The sequence below is a fragment of the Hibiscus syriacus genome, unplaced genomic scaffold, assembly GCF_006381635.1.
Source record: "Hibiscus syriacus cultivar Baekdansim isolate YM2019G1 unplaced genomic scaffold, ASM638163v2 tig00002193_pilon, whole genome shotgun sequence".
In the NCBI taxonomy this organism is placed as follows: domain Eukaryota; kingdom Viridiplantae; phylum Streptophyta; class Magnoliopsida; order Malvales; family Malvaceae; genus Hibiscus; species Hibiscus syriacus.
In genome coordinates, this window is record NW_024061914.1 from 2,029,024 (window position 1) to 2,046,603 (window position 17,580).

General features: G+C 35.5%; 1 pseudogene; it reads right to left on the reverse strand.

Annotated features, from left to right (window-relative positions):
- Positions 1-1,550: 1,550 nt before the first annotated feature.
- Positions 1,551-8,995, reverse strand: LOC120137931 (annotated as a pseudogene).
- Between the last annotated feature and the right edge of the window lie 8,585 nt (positions 8,996-17,580).

The following is a 17,580-nucleotide window of genomic DNA, read 5'->3' on the forward strand; positions in this document are numbered from 1 at the left end:
TCGCATGCTCTGCGATAAATGCATGTAGTATGTTAGAGTTATTTGTGTGACACTGAGCTTGTGAGCTCAGCGTTTAGAATGTGTTTCTGTTTCGTAGGTTCTTAGGAGGACGAATTAAGGAGCCATCGCCAATCGCAACTTCCAGTTTGGATTATTGATAGAGTACATCTCGTATACTTAGTAGTGGCATGTACTTTACAAAGACCTTATTTGTACTTTAGTTTTGAACTCTATTTTCCTGATTATGTATTTTGAACTTAAACAATGGAGCTCCTGTTTGAATTTCCATCTCATGTTATTTTATGGATGTGATCTAATGATGTTAAATATCCCTTTAAAAGTAAAAATTTTGTGGTTAACCATTGTGGTGGTCTCGTGTGACGTTCTAATTCATCGATCTCCGGGTCGTATTGGATTAGGGCATTACAAGTTTACCTATAAAAAAGTTGTCACGTACAAATCACCCGTTAAGTTTTTAACGGAACGATACTAGAACGAAACAAAAACTAAATGTTAAATATGATTTTGAAAATTTAAAAGTTTAGCTATTAAAATGTAACAAAACTAATAGTTTGGGCACTAAACACGTAATTTACCCTATATTATTAGATATATATTTTGAAGTTTATATTCTTGGATTTTTTTTAAAGTTCATATTTTTGAGTGGGGTCAATTTTATCAATTGAATTTTCCGACGGAGTATTGAATAACACAAGTTTCCTTTAAATTAAAATTCAATTTTTTATTTTGGGAATTATTCATATCATGACACAAAAACTAATCCATACATTTTTTAAAAAAAGCCTCAGACATACAATTTTTCGTTTGGATTTTAGTCCAAATGATTAACCTATTTTGGAAATGGTGGAAATTTTAAACAGTTGTATTCAATTATCATCATTGTTTTTTCTTCTTTTTATCCTACCAAAAAAGAACTCAGCTTTATCAATTAAATATTTTTCATTTATACCGCCTAATTTAAAAATTAGTCTATTAAAAATTCTTGTATTATATGTAAAAGTTTATTTTATTTCTCATTAGTGAATCTATTGTAAAAAGAATATTTTATTCGTAAAGAGATTATTTTTGTTTAATAAACTAAAATTGCAGTTAATTAATTTAAATATTTTGATTTAAACATCCTTTTAAGTCTATTATTTTTGAAATTGAGCAAATTAATCCATTTTGAGAAAAGAATAATAATTAATTCAATATATGACACGTGCCCAATTGTGATTGAATAATTTAAAAATAACAATTTAAAATGTTATTTTTCAAACATACATGAAGCATAATGTTCCTTTTTATAGTAGAAGAATTAAAAATGAACTTTTAGATATAGTACACAGACTAAAATGTTTTTTTTTATAATAGAGGGACTAAAATAAACTTTTAAGTATAGCAGAAGGACTTCTCATAAACTCTTACCCCTAATTCAATTATCAATGTACATTTATAGCTCCCAATAAGAAAAATTAGGCCCTGTTACTGTACATATTCTTCGCATCATAATGCTGATCAGGCAGCATATTCAAGCATTCATGTATACAATCAGTAAAAGAATAAATAGTATCCATGTTCAATGTTAAGGACTGTCCCTGCAATCAAGGGGCAAATTATCTAACCAAGAATCGTCCAATAGAGGGACCGAAGGTTCTAATTCAGTGGGCCATTCTAAACTAACATCTATTTCATCAAAGATGATTGGCCTACATTTCCCATCCCTACTCCGGCAAATGGTCTGCAACCAAAGATTGCAATGCACAAAAACCTAATCATTGAGTTTCTCCAGCTCTGCATTGTTTCGTTTCTTCGTATGTATGGTCTCGAACGTACTCGAATTCCATCTGCACCAATGAAAACTACATGGTTGGCTTAGTATCCGTATTGCCACTCTTTGTAGCGTCGGAATCTCGTAACCGTAACTCACCCACCAATCACCTACAATTATCATATAGCAACTTTTTAAGTATACCCTAAATCCGAATACAAAAACTATAGTCCTTCCACCAATGTGTAGTAATGAGACAATAAGAAAATTATTTCTTTTTCTTTCTTTCTATTTGGTGAAAAAATGCAGCTTTCTCAGACCTGGAGCATTGAGGGTCCTCCCCATGATGGCAAAATCAGTCCCTAGAGCACCTTGTGCATTTAGTACACGGGATGTTCCTTTGTGATTTCGATTTTATCTTTATCTGTCGTAGCCATCTTAAGCATTGCCTCTTGAAACCCATTCCTCATCCGTAAATCGATCGTAAAGTTAGGGTTATAGAATATTGAAGGATTCAGGAATGCAGCAGCAGCATGTAACGGTGACTGAAGTTGCGTATTCCATCTCCGATCAACAATATCCCAGATAGGCATGTATTTTTCTTCGATACCCTTATAATATGCCTTTATAGCACCTTTTGCTCTCTCTATTCCTTCGTATATATATCCCATTGCCGGCATGTCACCGTCAACAATCCGTAAGATCTTAACAAGTGACTCAGTCAGGCTAACAGCTTCACGCGCAGACTTCCAAAATCGCTCTAAATACAATAACGACTTTATAGCCTGAGCATCATAATGTCTACTATAAATGGATGATAACCACTCCGAATGAGAGAACATGTGCTTTAAATTGTCCTCCTGAATCACAATAGACCTCAATATAAGATAGTTGTCCACGAATCTAGTAATTCTTGGCCTCATTAGCTCCCGTCCGCCGGTAACCTTCCTCATCGTATTTAAAATCCATGCATGACTATATATGTATCGTGTGATGCTCTTTGCCTTCTCCAACACAATGCCTACCCAATCTCGTTTGCTAATATCCTCCAACATCTTATCGATGCAATAAGAAACGCAGGAGACCAAAATAATGAACTGTACTTGGCCATGAGATGCCTTCCCGCACAAACATAACTGGTTGTACTATCTGTTATCACCTTTTTTTTTATAGGAATGAAAGGCCTCATTAAAAACCTCTCATAGTTAACTCTGATAAAGAGTAACTAGCGGAAGGAGGAAAAGAATAACTTAATTTATTAAAATAAAGAACTATTACAAAACAGTACACCAATACAAGGGTGAATCCTAATAAAACTGAAATACATGAAGTACCCTATACAAATACCCTTACAATTACCCGATCCCATTCTTAGCTAATTTATCTACTTCCCAATTACAGCCCCTAGGAATCCATCGAATAATAACCGCCCTCTCTTGAACTAAGGACACAATATCCAAAACAATTGAATTGAAAAAACTAGGAACATAATTAGGCAGTAAAATCCAGTCAACTGCAGATTTGCAGTCACTTTCAAGAATCAGTCTTCCCTTTGTAGCCCACTCTGATGAAAGAAAACTATCTAGACCTTTCTTAATAGCTTTCAGCTCAGCCAACGGAGGAGGTCCTGGATCAATGCTAACTGAAAAAGTCGACAAAATGGTACAATTATAATCTCTCAAAATACCTCCAATTCCTCCAGCCAACCCATCAGACCTGACAGCCCCATCGTCATTAAATTTATAAAAATCAATTGGTGGGGGTTGCCAACTTTGTATCATGCTTCTTTGAATTTTCTGAATACCAATCCTATCTGCAAGAGAGGGGTCCCCTACCAACAAATCCATTTGAATTTGAATATGGGGAAACTTTGCTAAGAACCATTGAGCCAAAATCTAATTAGGATGAAGAAAGAGGTTATATCAAGGCTTGAGTTATCAAACACAATTGAATTCCTTGCTTTCTAAATAGACCAAAGAACTACTCCAGGGATGAATTTTCAAATGCAAGAGTCTTTCTTCAAATCAGACCATGAACTTAATAAAACTAGTGGATCATTAGGCAAAACTGTTTGAATGTCCCAAATCTTTAAAAATCTATTCCAAAGGTCCCCTGCAACTGAACAAAAGAAGAAAATGTTGGACTGTTTCTTCCTTCAATTTACAAAGTGGACAAAGAACATTTTCCATAGGAACCCCCCTTTTCTTCAGCTCCATTTTCACTGCCAATTTCTTGTGAGTGATCTGCCAAAGGAAGGTTTCTACTCTAGGAGGAGCCAAACCTAACCACACCCACCTTTTCCACAAAAAACACTCTTCTTTACTATTTGATAAAGCAACCTGCAGGATTTCACTGAAAACAGACCATCCCCCTTCCCATTCCAAGAAAGAAAATCCTCTATTATATCAGATAAATTAAAACAATTAATTGCTGCCATCAGATCGACCGATTGGTAAAATTCTCAATCGCATAAGTTTCTTCTAGTTTGAACATTCAACACCCATCCATTTGCATCAAAGTTGCCAAACTCAGCCACCTTACCCCTTTTGTTGTTTGATAACGCATAAATCCTTGGAAATTACATCTTCAAGGGTAAATCATTGACCCAAACATCATTCCAGAATGAAATAGACTTGCCAATCCCAATTGATTCCTAGAATGCGATCTCAAACATCCTCCAATGTCATCATTTTTCAAAAAATTGTTCACAATTCCTTTCCAAATCCAAGAGTCTTGAGGCGAAAAAACTTCATTACTAGACAGTGATAGAGTACTAGCTTTGTGCTTGCTACATATCATCCTTTTCCAGAGTGACTCTTTCTCATTTGCAAATTTTCACACCCATTTTCCCAACAAAGCCCTATTAGTAATGTTCAAGTTTATAATTCCCAAACCACCAGCCTCTAGAGGTTTACAAATAGCATGCCAACTAACCCAATGTATACGATTCTTAATTAAATTTCCCCCCAAAGAAAGTTAGCCATCAAAGAATTAACTTTCTGCCTTACTTTGAGCGGCATTTTAAAAATGGATAGGAAAAAAATCGGTAACGAAGATAGTACCGATTTTAAAAGCACCAATCTACCCGGCATTGACAGTTAATTAGCCTTCCAACCAGCTAACTTATTGTTAAAATTTTGTATAACTGGCTCCCAAAGTACATCAGAATTTCTCTTTGCACCTATAGGTAAGACTATATTCCATGGGAAAACAACCCACTGAGCAACCAATATCATTCGCCCAATCATTTAAGGTATCAGCTTCAACACTAATACCAAACAATTTACTCTTTGAAAGATTTAAGTGCAACCCTGTCATTAAACTGAAAATCCTCAACACTCTTTTGATATTATGTATATTAGACAGAGAGTCATGGCAAAACAAAAGTAGATCATCATCAAACTGAAGGTGAGTTAAATGGAAAGGATTAACTGATCTGTCAATCTCAAACCCCTGAAAGAGTCCCAAATCAGCAGCTTTAATCAACATTTGATGTAGTAGTTTGCCAATTAAATTGAACAATAAAGGGGAAAGACTACAGCCTTGTCTTAACCCTTTTTCCATTGGGAACTCATCAATAGGCGAACCATTAACAAGAACATAAATTGATGCAGAAGAAAGACAATATTCGATCCAAGAAATCCATTTCTCCCGAAACCCATAGCTTTCATTAATTTAAGAATAATCAGCCATTCCACTGTATCATAAGCCCTTCGAAAATCAACTTTAAAGACTATCCCTTTTCTCCCTTGCTTCCTCCAATAATCTATACCTTCGTTAGCTAGGAATGCACAATCTAGCAGTTGTCTACCCGGAATAAATGCGAACTGATACGGGCTAACTAGGTCTTTAATATAATACCTCAACCTTTTGGAGAGAACTTTAGAAATAATCTTGTATAAACTACCCACAAGGCTAATTGGCCTATAGTCTTCTAAACATTCTGGATTAAGTTTCTTAGGAATTAGGGAGATGAATGCATGATTAACCCCATGATCCCATTTTCTGCCTCTATAAAAGTCACCGACGAACTTCATGATCTGCTCCTTTAGCATAGGCCAGTACTTTTTAAAAAACCCATTGTAAATCCATCTGGTCCAGGTGTTTTATCACTAGCTGAAGAAGATATTGCTGCCCAAACTTCCTGTTCTGAAAAAAATTCCTCCAAACTATCTCTTTGCTCAGCCGATAGCTTTGCAAAAAACAGATCAACATCCCCCACTTCTAGAGTAGAAATTGAAGTACACACTCTTTTGAAAAAATCCGAGACATGAGACTTAATGTGAGCTGTGTCCATCAATTCCACACCCTTCACCTTCAAGGAGTTTATGGCATTCAATCTATTTCTTTTCAAGGCACTTAAATGGAAGAACCTCGTGTTCCTTTCTCCCTCTTTAACTCACTCCACTCTAGATTTCTGGCACCAAATGTTTTCCTCTATTCTGTGCAGTCTCCATAACTCACTTCTTAAAAACATAGCTGGTCTCTATCTTGCTGAGAAAATGCAACGCCTTGTGACTTCAATTCCAATTCATTGATTTTGGAATCATAATCTGAAATAGCCTCTGAGATCCCCATATATTTATTGCTGGACCAACTTCTTATCTTCATTTTAGTACCCTTTAATATATTAAAAATTCCCCTACCTCCATTCTTATTCTTCAAATCAACCAAGGAGTTTTCAACCAAATTATCGAAACCTTCTTCCTTTAATAGATAGTTAAAAATCTAAAAGGTTTGGGGTCCAACACAATTGGATTATGATCAAAGAGGGATTTGGGTAAATTCGTTGTATCAATTTAGGGAACCCCTGTAGAAAATTGCTACTAACCAGAAAATGATCCAGCTTACCCACATAGGAAACTCTCTATTGTTGCACCAAGTATAATACCTCCATAAAGAATCTGAGCAGATCTAGAGCATGCCAATTCTGCGCAGAGATAAGCATTCAAATCTCCCCCTATGCAAACAGGGAGGTTTAAGTTTGTAACAAAACTCAACAACTCCCTAAAGAACTCCTCATTTTCTTCCTCAACAGACGGGCCATACACATTAATAAGCACACATTCAAATTTATTCCAGTTGAACATCCCTGAGATTGCCAAAAATATGCCATTCTTTTCTTCCCTTGTAACTTGGAAAAAATATTCATTCCATAAACACATCAGTCCTCCTGCTGACCCTTCCGCTGAATAGAAACTTACACCTTGAAGCATCTTACCTCCTAATCTTCTTCTTAGCCCATTAAAGTTTCAGTTTGTTTCGTCTCTTGTAGAAATAAAAAAATCGGTTTAATCTTATTTACAAGTCTAGGCACTGCTCTTAATTTTTCCTTTCTCACTAAACCCCTTATGTTCCATGTTATAATTTTAAGATTTGACATAGGAAAAATAAATCTTAAAATCCCTCAAAAAGAAGACCTTTTCAACTCCATCCTCAAAATATCTCCTTCCAGGACATGTTGCCCCCCTTTAAAAGAAATCCCCAACATATCACAAACCTCCCTGGTGGCACGGCTTCCTTCCTAGCAATATCTTCAAGGTGTAAATACTCTGAATTAACAGTGCCCTGATCCAAAGAATCCCTGACTGAACCCCTAACTACCCTTGTATACACTCTATCATGAAAACTAATAGAGATTTCACCCCCCGAGCAATCACTACCAGTCCTGGTTGGAGCAATCCTTAACTTCCTATGATTACCAAGACATTTTGGGATCGATAAAAATTAAACCGAGTTCTTAAAACATAACCCCATATCTCCACTTGTTTTACATTTATCGGCCATAGGGAACATTGAATTTATCTCACCTTGATTCGCAACAGATTCTCTCACCCTCGAGCTCAAGGATTTGTTAACATTAAGGAACAATTGGTTGTCCTCCTCTACCAAATTATCAGAGTCGACCCCCTGTTCAACAATTTTAACCCCCTCTATTGTATTCCGTTAATTAAAGTATTGGATCCAGGATTCCTGTCCCCACTACTCTGTCCAACATACAACCCCTGATTCAAGTCACCATCTATTATATTTTCAATCTCTTCATTCAAATATACACCTCCATTAATGTCCACAACTGCAATATCGCCGAGAAGTTTGAATCCAATACTTCCCTACCCACGTGCTCCCCATTTTGATTTAAATTATCCTCACAGACCACTGGCAACCCATTAACTTCTATCAAATCCATGTTAACATATGACCCATTATTCTGATCAGCATTCCCATGCCCCACTACGAGAACCCCCATATTTAAATTCCTTTCTCTCCCACCCATACTGTCTTCCGACACATCCTGATAACCTATAATTCCATCTAATATTGTCATCGCAAGACAAGCATCAGTATCCCCAAGACTATTTAAAAATACTTTCTCTCTCCCACTCCTATTGACACACATACCACCCACTATTGAAACCTCCCGACCCCACTCTTCTACACTATTCTAAGAGTCACACACCACCTGTTTGCCCTTCTACCCATACTGATGATCTTGGCTCCATTCCGATGAGGAGTCCTCCCCAAGATCGGTGTGCCGACCCCCCAGCTGCATCATCTAAAACTGGAAGAAATCATCACTACCTTCCACCTTAATCTTAATACATAACGCTCTTCCTAAGGTATTAACAATGACATATGGAGGAATATCAAACGGACTTGCCACCCTTAACAACATATGTGCCACCCTGCAATCCACTCGATTAGTTGTTTTCTCCTTAATAACCTGAATTACATTTTCCAGACCAACTTTCAACACAACCGATTCAAGCAATTCAAATAAGTAGCTAGCATCATCCTCATGATTAGAGACATCAACCGACTTCAAAAAGTGTCCCTTTTGGACACGTGACTAAAAATATTACAAACGATCTTGTCCTACCATCGGACCAGCTATTACAAAACACAGTGCAACCACTTTCTTTCCAATCTTCTCGATATTTCTTGTAGAAATAAAGAATGTCATCCTTTACTTTTTCCAGATCTCAACTTTTCGTAACTTGGGGCTTTGTAACCAACACCATACTCTGCTATAGCATCGACCATTTCCTTATAACAATTGGATTTTGCGGCATCGAAAGGAATAGAATTATGGAAGAAGAAAACAACAATTTTTTTTTCAGCATCATCCTGCTTTTTCTTCGAAGCATCATCAAACACAGGCTGCCCACTAGGTGATGGACGCAAAAACAACAAAACGGACAGGTGCTTCAGTATCGATACCATTTCTACATTTTGGAATCCATGGTATCGATACCATTCTCTTAGTATCGATACCCACAGTAGTATCGATACTATTTCATCAGTATCGATATTGTTCATCCTATTTCCCCAAATTTAAACCTATCATATCGGTACTGTTCTTCCAGTACCGATACCCTTACCCAAACTTTCCATTTTTCAGCTCGATTTTCACCCAAATTTTGTTAATTTCTCTTACTTTTACCACCAACAATACTATTAAACTCATCCTTACTTAACCAAACTAACTTTCCTTCATTTAGCTTCTCACATTATCTAAAATCTCCAAAGAACATCCCAAACTAAGAATCATACTACTTTTCATACATATTTTTAATCACTTTCAAGGCTTTTAATCTCTTATTTACTTATTTGACAAGTCAAATATACTTGTAAACCTCAATAAAAACTCCTATTTAAATATATCATTTAAAAACCCATTTTCTTCAATCTCAAATAAATCATCCATCTATTAGTTTTAATTCTCTTTAAACCTTCCTTAAGCTTCCCCATTACTTAAGGTTTCAAGACCAAACCAAAAACAAAAGGAAAAACTAGCTAAATGAAGTCTTACGTTTGGCTATGGAGAAGAGCACGGGCAATGGGGAAGAAGAAGATAACATAGCTTTTTTCAACCTTCCCCTTTTCCTCTTCTTGAATATCACAATTAAAATAAATTTTAAATCCATTTCCCTCTAAAGGACCAAAATACCCTTTCATTCTTTCATTCTTACTAATTGGTCTTAAACACAATTCCTAAATCATTTCTTATACTTTACCATTTATTCAATTTAAACCCCCAAATTTCAAATTCTTTTAATATGGTCACCGACTCGATATTTGGGGTATTATAATTCTCCCCTTAAGAAAATTCATCCTCGAATTTAAAGAAGTACCTTATATGAAGAGGTGTGTAAACTGCTTCCTCATGTCCTCATCTCTTTCGCAAGTAGTTTCTTCTACCTTATTGTTTTGACAAAGCACTTTAACTAAAGGGATCTTCTTGTTACGCAGTTCCTTGTTTTCTCTAGCCAATATCTGCACTGGTTCTTCCTCGTAAGTCAGATATGGTCGAATCTCTATTTCCTCTGGTTTGATAATATGGATAGATCTGATCGGTACCTTCTGAGCATCAACACATGAAAAACATTGTGGATCTTGTCCATATCAGGAGGCAAAGATAATTGATAAGCTACTAGTGTGACCCTTTTCAAAATTTATAAGGTCCAATGAATCTTGGACTCACCTTTCCTTTGCGCCCAAATCGAAATACTTTCTTCCAGGGCGACACTTTTAGAAATAACTTACCTCCCACTTGAAATTTAATTTCTTTTCTTTTAAAATCATCATAAGATTTATATCGATCAGAGGTTATCTTAAGATTATCTTGGATATTTTTACTTTCTCCTCAATTTCTTTCATCAAATCTAGGCCAATCAGGTCTCGATCTTTTAATTCAAACCAATTTAAATGTGATATGCACTTTCTCCCATACAAGGATTCATACGAGGACATCTTAATACTCGATTGGTAAATGTTGTTATAAGAAAATTCTGCTAAAGGAAAATACCTTTCCCATTATCCTTTGAACTCAATCACACATGCCCTTAGCATATCTTCCAATACCTGAATAGTTCATTTTGATTGCCCATCTGTCTACGAATAAAAAGATGTGCTGAAATTCAATCGAGTACCCAATGCCTCGTGCTAGGCCATCCAAAATCTTGAACTAAACCTTGGGTCTAGAGTGAACACTATTAATATAGGCACTCCATGTAACCGAACTATTTTCTTTACATACAATTCCGCATATTTATCTATCGAGTATCTACCCGAACTGAAATAAAGTGAGTTGTCTAGGTCAATATGTCTATAATTACCCATATTGAGTTCTTTTTACCGGGTGATAAAGGTAGCCTCGATACAAAATTCATTGTAACTCGTTCCCACTTCCACTCAGGAATGGATATCGGTTGTAGCAATCCGGATGGCACTTGATGTTCAGCTTTCACTTGCTGACATGTTAGGCATCTCGCAGCAAACTCTGATACAACTATTTTCATGCCAGCCCACCAATAACGACTCCTTATATCTTGACACATTTTATACCCTCCTGGATGCATAGTCAAAGGACTATAATGTGCCTCAAAAAGAATATATTTCTTCAGTTCATCATTATCGGGAATGTAAAGTCTTCCATGATAATATAAACATCCATCATCCCTCATTTCGAAATCTTTGGCCTCTTCTTTTTTTACTTGCCCCATTATTGCCAAGTATTTCCTATCTTGACCTTACAACTCTTTTACCCGACCCAAAAGCATCGGCTTTAACTTAAGTTCAACAAGGAAGGCACCATCTTTCTTCAAGGACATAAGCGTATCCAAAGCCTATAGAGCTGTAAAAGTCTTTTGGCTAAGTGCATCTGCCACCACATTAGCCTTCCCGGGATGATAATCGATGATCAAATCATAATCTTTTAAAAGCTTGATCCATCTTCTTTGTCTCAAATTTAGTTCTTTTTGAGTCAGCAAGTACTTTATACTCTTGTGATTTGAATAAATATGGCACTGCTCAACGTACAGATAATGACTCCAAATTTTCAAAACAAACACGACCACTACCAATTCCAAGTCATGTGCTGTGTAATTTCTCTCGTGATTCTTCAGTTGTCTTGAGGCATAAGCCACAAATTTTCCATCTTGCATAAGCACACATTCCAACCCATTATGAGATGCGTCACTAAAGACTACATAGTTTTACCCAACTAAGGTTGTATAAGCATTGGGGCCTCTATTATGATTCTCTTTAGCATTTCACAACTTTCTTGGCATTTTTCTGACCAAACAAAAGGTACATCTTTCCATAAAAACTTAGTTAGTGGAAAAGTTAACATTGATAAGTTCTTCACGAATCGTCTATAATAACCAGCAAGCCCAAAGAAACTCTTAACTTTATAAACATTCTTTGGGGGTTGCCAATTTACTATAGCTTGAATCTTTTTGGGATCTACTCTAATGCCTTCTGCGGAGACTATATGACAAGGAAAGCAATCTCAACTAACCAAAATTTACACTTGGAAAATTTGTCATATAGACTATCCTCTCGAAGAGTCTTAAGAACCACCCGAAGATAAGCATCATGTTCCTCTCTTGACTTGGAATACACCAAAATATCATCTATAAATACCACCACAAATTGATCCAAGTAAGGTTAGAATACTCAATTCATCAAGTCCGTAAATGATGCAGGAGCATTAGTCAATCCAAATGGCATCACTACAAATTTGTAGTGTCCATACCAATTCTGAAAAGTTGTTTTTGAAATATCATCCTCTTTTATCTTTAATTGGTGGTACCCGACCTCAAGTCTATCTTAGAGAACACTGTAGCACCTTTCAATTGATCGAACAGATAATCAATCCTCGACAGAGGATATTTATTCTTTTTCGTTACTTTATTTAACTGTCAGTAGTCGATGCATAATCGCATAGACCCGTCCTTCTTGTTCACAAAAAGCATAGGTTCCCAAGGAGAAACATTGGGTCTCACAAATCCCTTATCGATTAGCTCTTGCAATTGGGCTTTTAGCTCTCTTAACTCCATTGGAGCCATTCGATATGGAGCCATAGAAACATGTTCGGTACCGGGTAAACCTCAATCTTGAATTCCACCTCGTGATCTGAAGTAATCTTGGTAACTCCTCGGGAAAAACATCCAAAAACTTCCTAACCGTGGGAATATCATCTACTCTCATTTCCGATACTCGAGTGTCTATAACGTTATCTAGGTAAGCCATACACCCTTTTGACATTATTTTCTTCACATTCATGGCTGATATAACATTGGATGGTGATTTTACTTTTTCACCGATCACTACTATTTCAGAGCTTTTCGCATCCTTAAAAATTAATCGCTTCTTGTGACAATCAACCCATCCATGATGTGGAGACAACTAATCCATACCCAAAATGATTTCAAACTCATTGAAAGGAAACTCCATCAAGTTTGCCGAGAATACAATCCCTTGAATCTTTATCGATCATTTTCTACATGCCCTAGTTACTCTCGCACTGTGTCCCATAGGGTTTATCGCTATTATCTCACTAAAAATTGGTTCTAAAGGAATTCCTCTAATTCTAACCAACTTTGTACTAATATAAGAGTGTGTAGAACCAAGGTCAACCAAAACAAACACAAGTTCATCAAAAATATGGAATATACCTGTTAAGATCTCTGAGTCATCCCAATCCTCATTAGTCTTACTATTGTAAATCCTAGAAACTCCCCCGAATCTCTTATTGTGGCTTTGAATCAGATTGACCTCTGGTTCTACCTCTGCTCCTATTAGAAGTTGCCACAGATCTCTCAGACTGTACTGAATTATCCCCAGAATTTTTAAGACAATTTCGAGCAAAGTGACCAGTCTCACCACACTGGAAACAAGCTCCACTGAGAAATCAGCATACTCCACGGTGCAATTTGCCACATTCTGACATGAAGTTCTCTCTCCAAATGCTCTACCCGAGCTAGCAGTAAAAGACTGGGATTGTTTAGTTTTCTGTGAAGCTGCATTAGAATTATCTCTATCGGTATACCGGGAGCTCGAGTCCTTGCCTCTCTTAGCATGATGGGGAGTTGAAGGTATTCCAACTCTTTTCCTCGTCTATATACTTTGCTCCTCTACTGGAGTCTTTTTTTGAGCTCTTTCGATAGACTTAGCTTGGTTTATAACTTCTTGCAAACTAGGCAAGTTGAAAGCCAACATCATGTCTTTCAACTTTTGTCTTAAACCATCAATAAACCAATCACGTCGAGCCTTGTCATCAGGAACTACTTCAGTAGCAAAACTGCTTAACTTATTGTATTCAGCCTCATACTAATGTATTGCTCGATCACCTTGTTTAAATTAAGGAACTTTAACAGCATCGCCAATCTAAACTACTCACCAATATACTTGTTCTTAAATTCCTCCTGGAAGAACTGCCAGGTCACTTGTTCCGGCGGTGCATACATCGTGGTATTTGACCACCATACATGAGTTGATCCTCAAAGTAAAGATACAGCTCCACCCAGCTTTTCCAAATCCGAGCAGTAAAGACTTCAAGCATTACCATAACATCATTTAGCCAAAAGTTAGCCTCCATAGGATCTTCATCCTTTCTCTCCATAACTCATGAGCTCCTAAACTCTTCAGCTATTTTGGAATCAATATTCTCGGTGTTGGGGGAGCAGGGGGAGGTGTAGGAGGTTGGAACCGTGTCAAGATGGCATCGAGAGCTTGCATAAAAGCTCCAAACTCAGGCACCGAGACATACCCTGATGTGCAGGAGCACTAGCATTTTTAGATGCAATCGACTGCTCACTATTAGCCTCGTAACTTTCGCTACCCATTTCTTCTCTAATTTCTTATTCCCCCACTATTCGCGAGTTTGAAGATTCCGACATCTAATAGGACATACATAATAATAATATTTAATTTAGTAATGAGTGACATTAATCATACTCTAATGACACCATATCAGTAACCTTGACAATCTTAATGGCATGTAACCTTTTTTCTAAATTCAAATAAACCAGGTTTCAGCCGAGAATTGGCTAAACCTGTAGCTCTGATACCAATAAATATAACACACATTTCCCGTATACGTTTCCGTCCACAATTCACAAGTGTCACAAGACTTTTAAAAACTTTTTTCTTATTTGTAAACCCATAGAATTTTGTTTCAAAATAAAAAAAAACATTTTAATATAAACTAAAACATCAGTTGTCATATTACATAATTATAACTTTAATACATTCTAGAGCATTTTTCTTAATTCAATTACATATCATCTAATTATCAAAGTAGACATAATTGTCATACTATTACTGATGAGTTGACTTGGATTGATGATCTATGCTTCACTCCTTACTCAACTAGTATTTGCTCTTACTTACGCGTGAAATCAACGCACGCTAAGAATTTACTTAGTGATGCAAAATAATTTAAATGAATTGTAATTCATACATAAGTATATCATAGCTATTGAAATACGAACTAAATCGTATACTTCATAAGAATCAGTTAAAACCATTTTAGTTAAACCAAATTTCTTTTATATAGTCATTGAAACTATTCTTAGTATGCCCATCATACATATCTTTCTATACATTTTTCCCATTTATCCTTTATTTTGCCCAATGTATGTGAAATGAGAATATAAGTTATATGCATTGCACCGAAGTACTGAAATGGTCATTCACCTTTAATGAATACCATGAGTGCACCTTTTATGCCGATAATGCACCGTTATGTATTAAAAATCGATCGATATCATTCATACACGAAGTATGTCGAACTGGTAATTCACCTTTTATGAATACCATGGGTGTCATCGTTTATGCTTATAATGCACCGTTATGCATTTAACAAAATCGATCGATAACTTTTATTAGGGGCACCTTTTATGCCAAAATGAACTTATGACTCTCAATACACATACAATGGGCTTTTAAGTCAAATTCACATATCTAGACATTTATTTTGGGCTACATTGATAACCATTTCACAACATCAATATTCATCCATTCATTTTAGAGCAGTTTATACTCTAAAACTATTCACAATATCATTCCCATATACGTTATGAAATTATACCAAAATGCTATAAAATATACATTTAACAAAACATTCGAGGTTGACTCATCGCGTGTCTTCCTCCATTCATGTAAGTACAATAAATGCACTCACCTGATATGCCACACTAGTATGCTGAAATGATGTCCAACTACTAGGCAACTTTATCTTTGCCCTATTTCTTGCTTGACTAAGGAGCTTGGATATGATCTACACAAGCATCCATTAAGTACACATACCATACCAATGTTAATACACTCTATAATATTTATACTTTTAATAATAGTCAAAAGTACTATTATATTCAATTTCTAACAAAATTCGTCATATCTTAAATTTTCCAGACTCAATAGTATCGGTACCCTATTATGGTACCGATACTCCCTTTCAGTATCGATACCATTTCTACATTTTGGAATCCATGGTATCGATACCTTTCTCTTAGTATCGATACCCACAGTATCAATACTAATTGCATCAGTATCGATTGTTTCATCCTATTTCCCCAAATTTAAGCCTATAGTATCGGTACCCAAATTTTGTTAATTTCTCTTACTCTTACCACCAACAATACTATTAAACTCATCTTTACATAACCTAACTAACTTTCCTTCATTTAGCTTCTCATAACATCTAAAATCTCCAAAGAACATCCCAAACTACGAATCATATTACTTTTTCATACATGTTTTAATCACTTTTAAGGCTTCTAATCTCTTATTTACTTCTTTAACAAGTCAAATATATTTGTAAACCTCAATAAAAACTCATATTTCAATATATCATTCAAAAATTTATTTTATTCAATCTCAAATAAATCATCCATCTATTAGTTTTAATTCTCTTTAAACCTTCCTTAAGCTTCCCCGTCACTTAAGGTTTCAAGACCAAACAAAAAACGAAAGGAAAATTTCCTTTGGCTATAGAGGAGAGCATGGGCAATGGGGAAGAAGAAGATAACTTAGCTTGTTTTCAATCTTCCCCCTTTTTCCTCTTCTTAAATCCTAATTAAAATAAATTTTAAATACATTTCCCTCTAAAGACCAAAATGCCCTTTTTATTGTTCCATTCTTACTAATTGGTTTTAAACACAATTCTTAAATCATTTCTTATACTTTACCATTTATTCAATTTAATCTCCCAAATATCAAATTCTTTCATTATGGTTACTAACCCGATATTTGGGGTATTACACGATGCTTGTATCGATGCTCAAAGAGTATTCGTACGAAAATAGCCTACTAGAATTGAGTTTGTTAAAGACATAAAAGGAGTATTGGTACCAGTATCGATATTTTAGTGTATTTTTACACATTAGTATCGGTACATGTATCGATACCACATCAATAGATCGGTACTATTCTTGCATTATCGATACTCTAGTGATAAAAAATTGATTTTTGACTCGATTATGATATGAAACCCTTTGTAAAAGTGTTTGAAAAATATTTCTAGTATATGACTTGAATTTTCAAAAAGAGTAAGAATTAATTATGAAGTTTTTAACTTTGAAAATAGTTTCTATATTTGAATGGTTGAATCGAATATAAGTTTAAAAAAGAATTAAAAATAACCTTAAAATTTATTTTAACTTATTTACTTTTGGTATATCAAAGTTTCAAAGATGTTTCGACAATCGTCTTTTTTTTTTTTTGTTTTCCCACCCTCTCACAAAGTGTCATCACTTATTTTCAAGTGCATCTTTGTTTCCAATGATTGAAGATTGTTATCTTCCATTAAATTCTACTACATCGTATTCATCGATGTTAGTGTTCAATTCATTATTTGTGGTAGAAGGTGGAGTTAAAGAAGAAATGGAAGGATTTGAAATACCTTGGTAATTTGTCTCTGAATCGATATCTCCTCTTTTGTTCTCTTTCAATTGTTATGGCTTTCTGTAGTGCATCCTGGAGATCTTCATAGTGTTGTTTACCAATTTCATCACAAATGT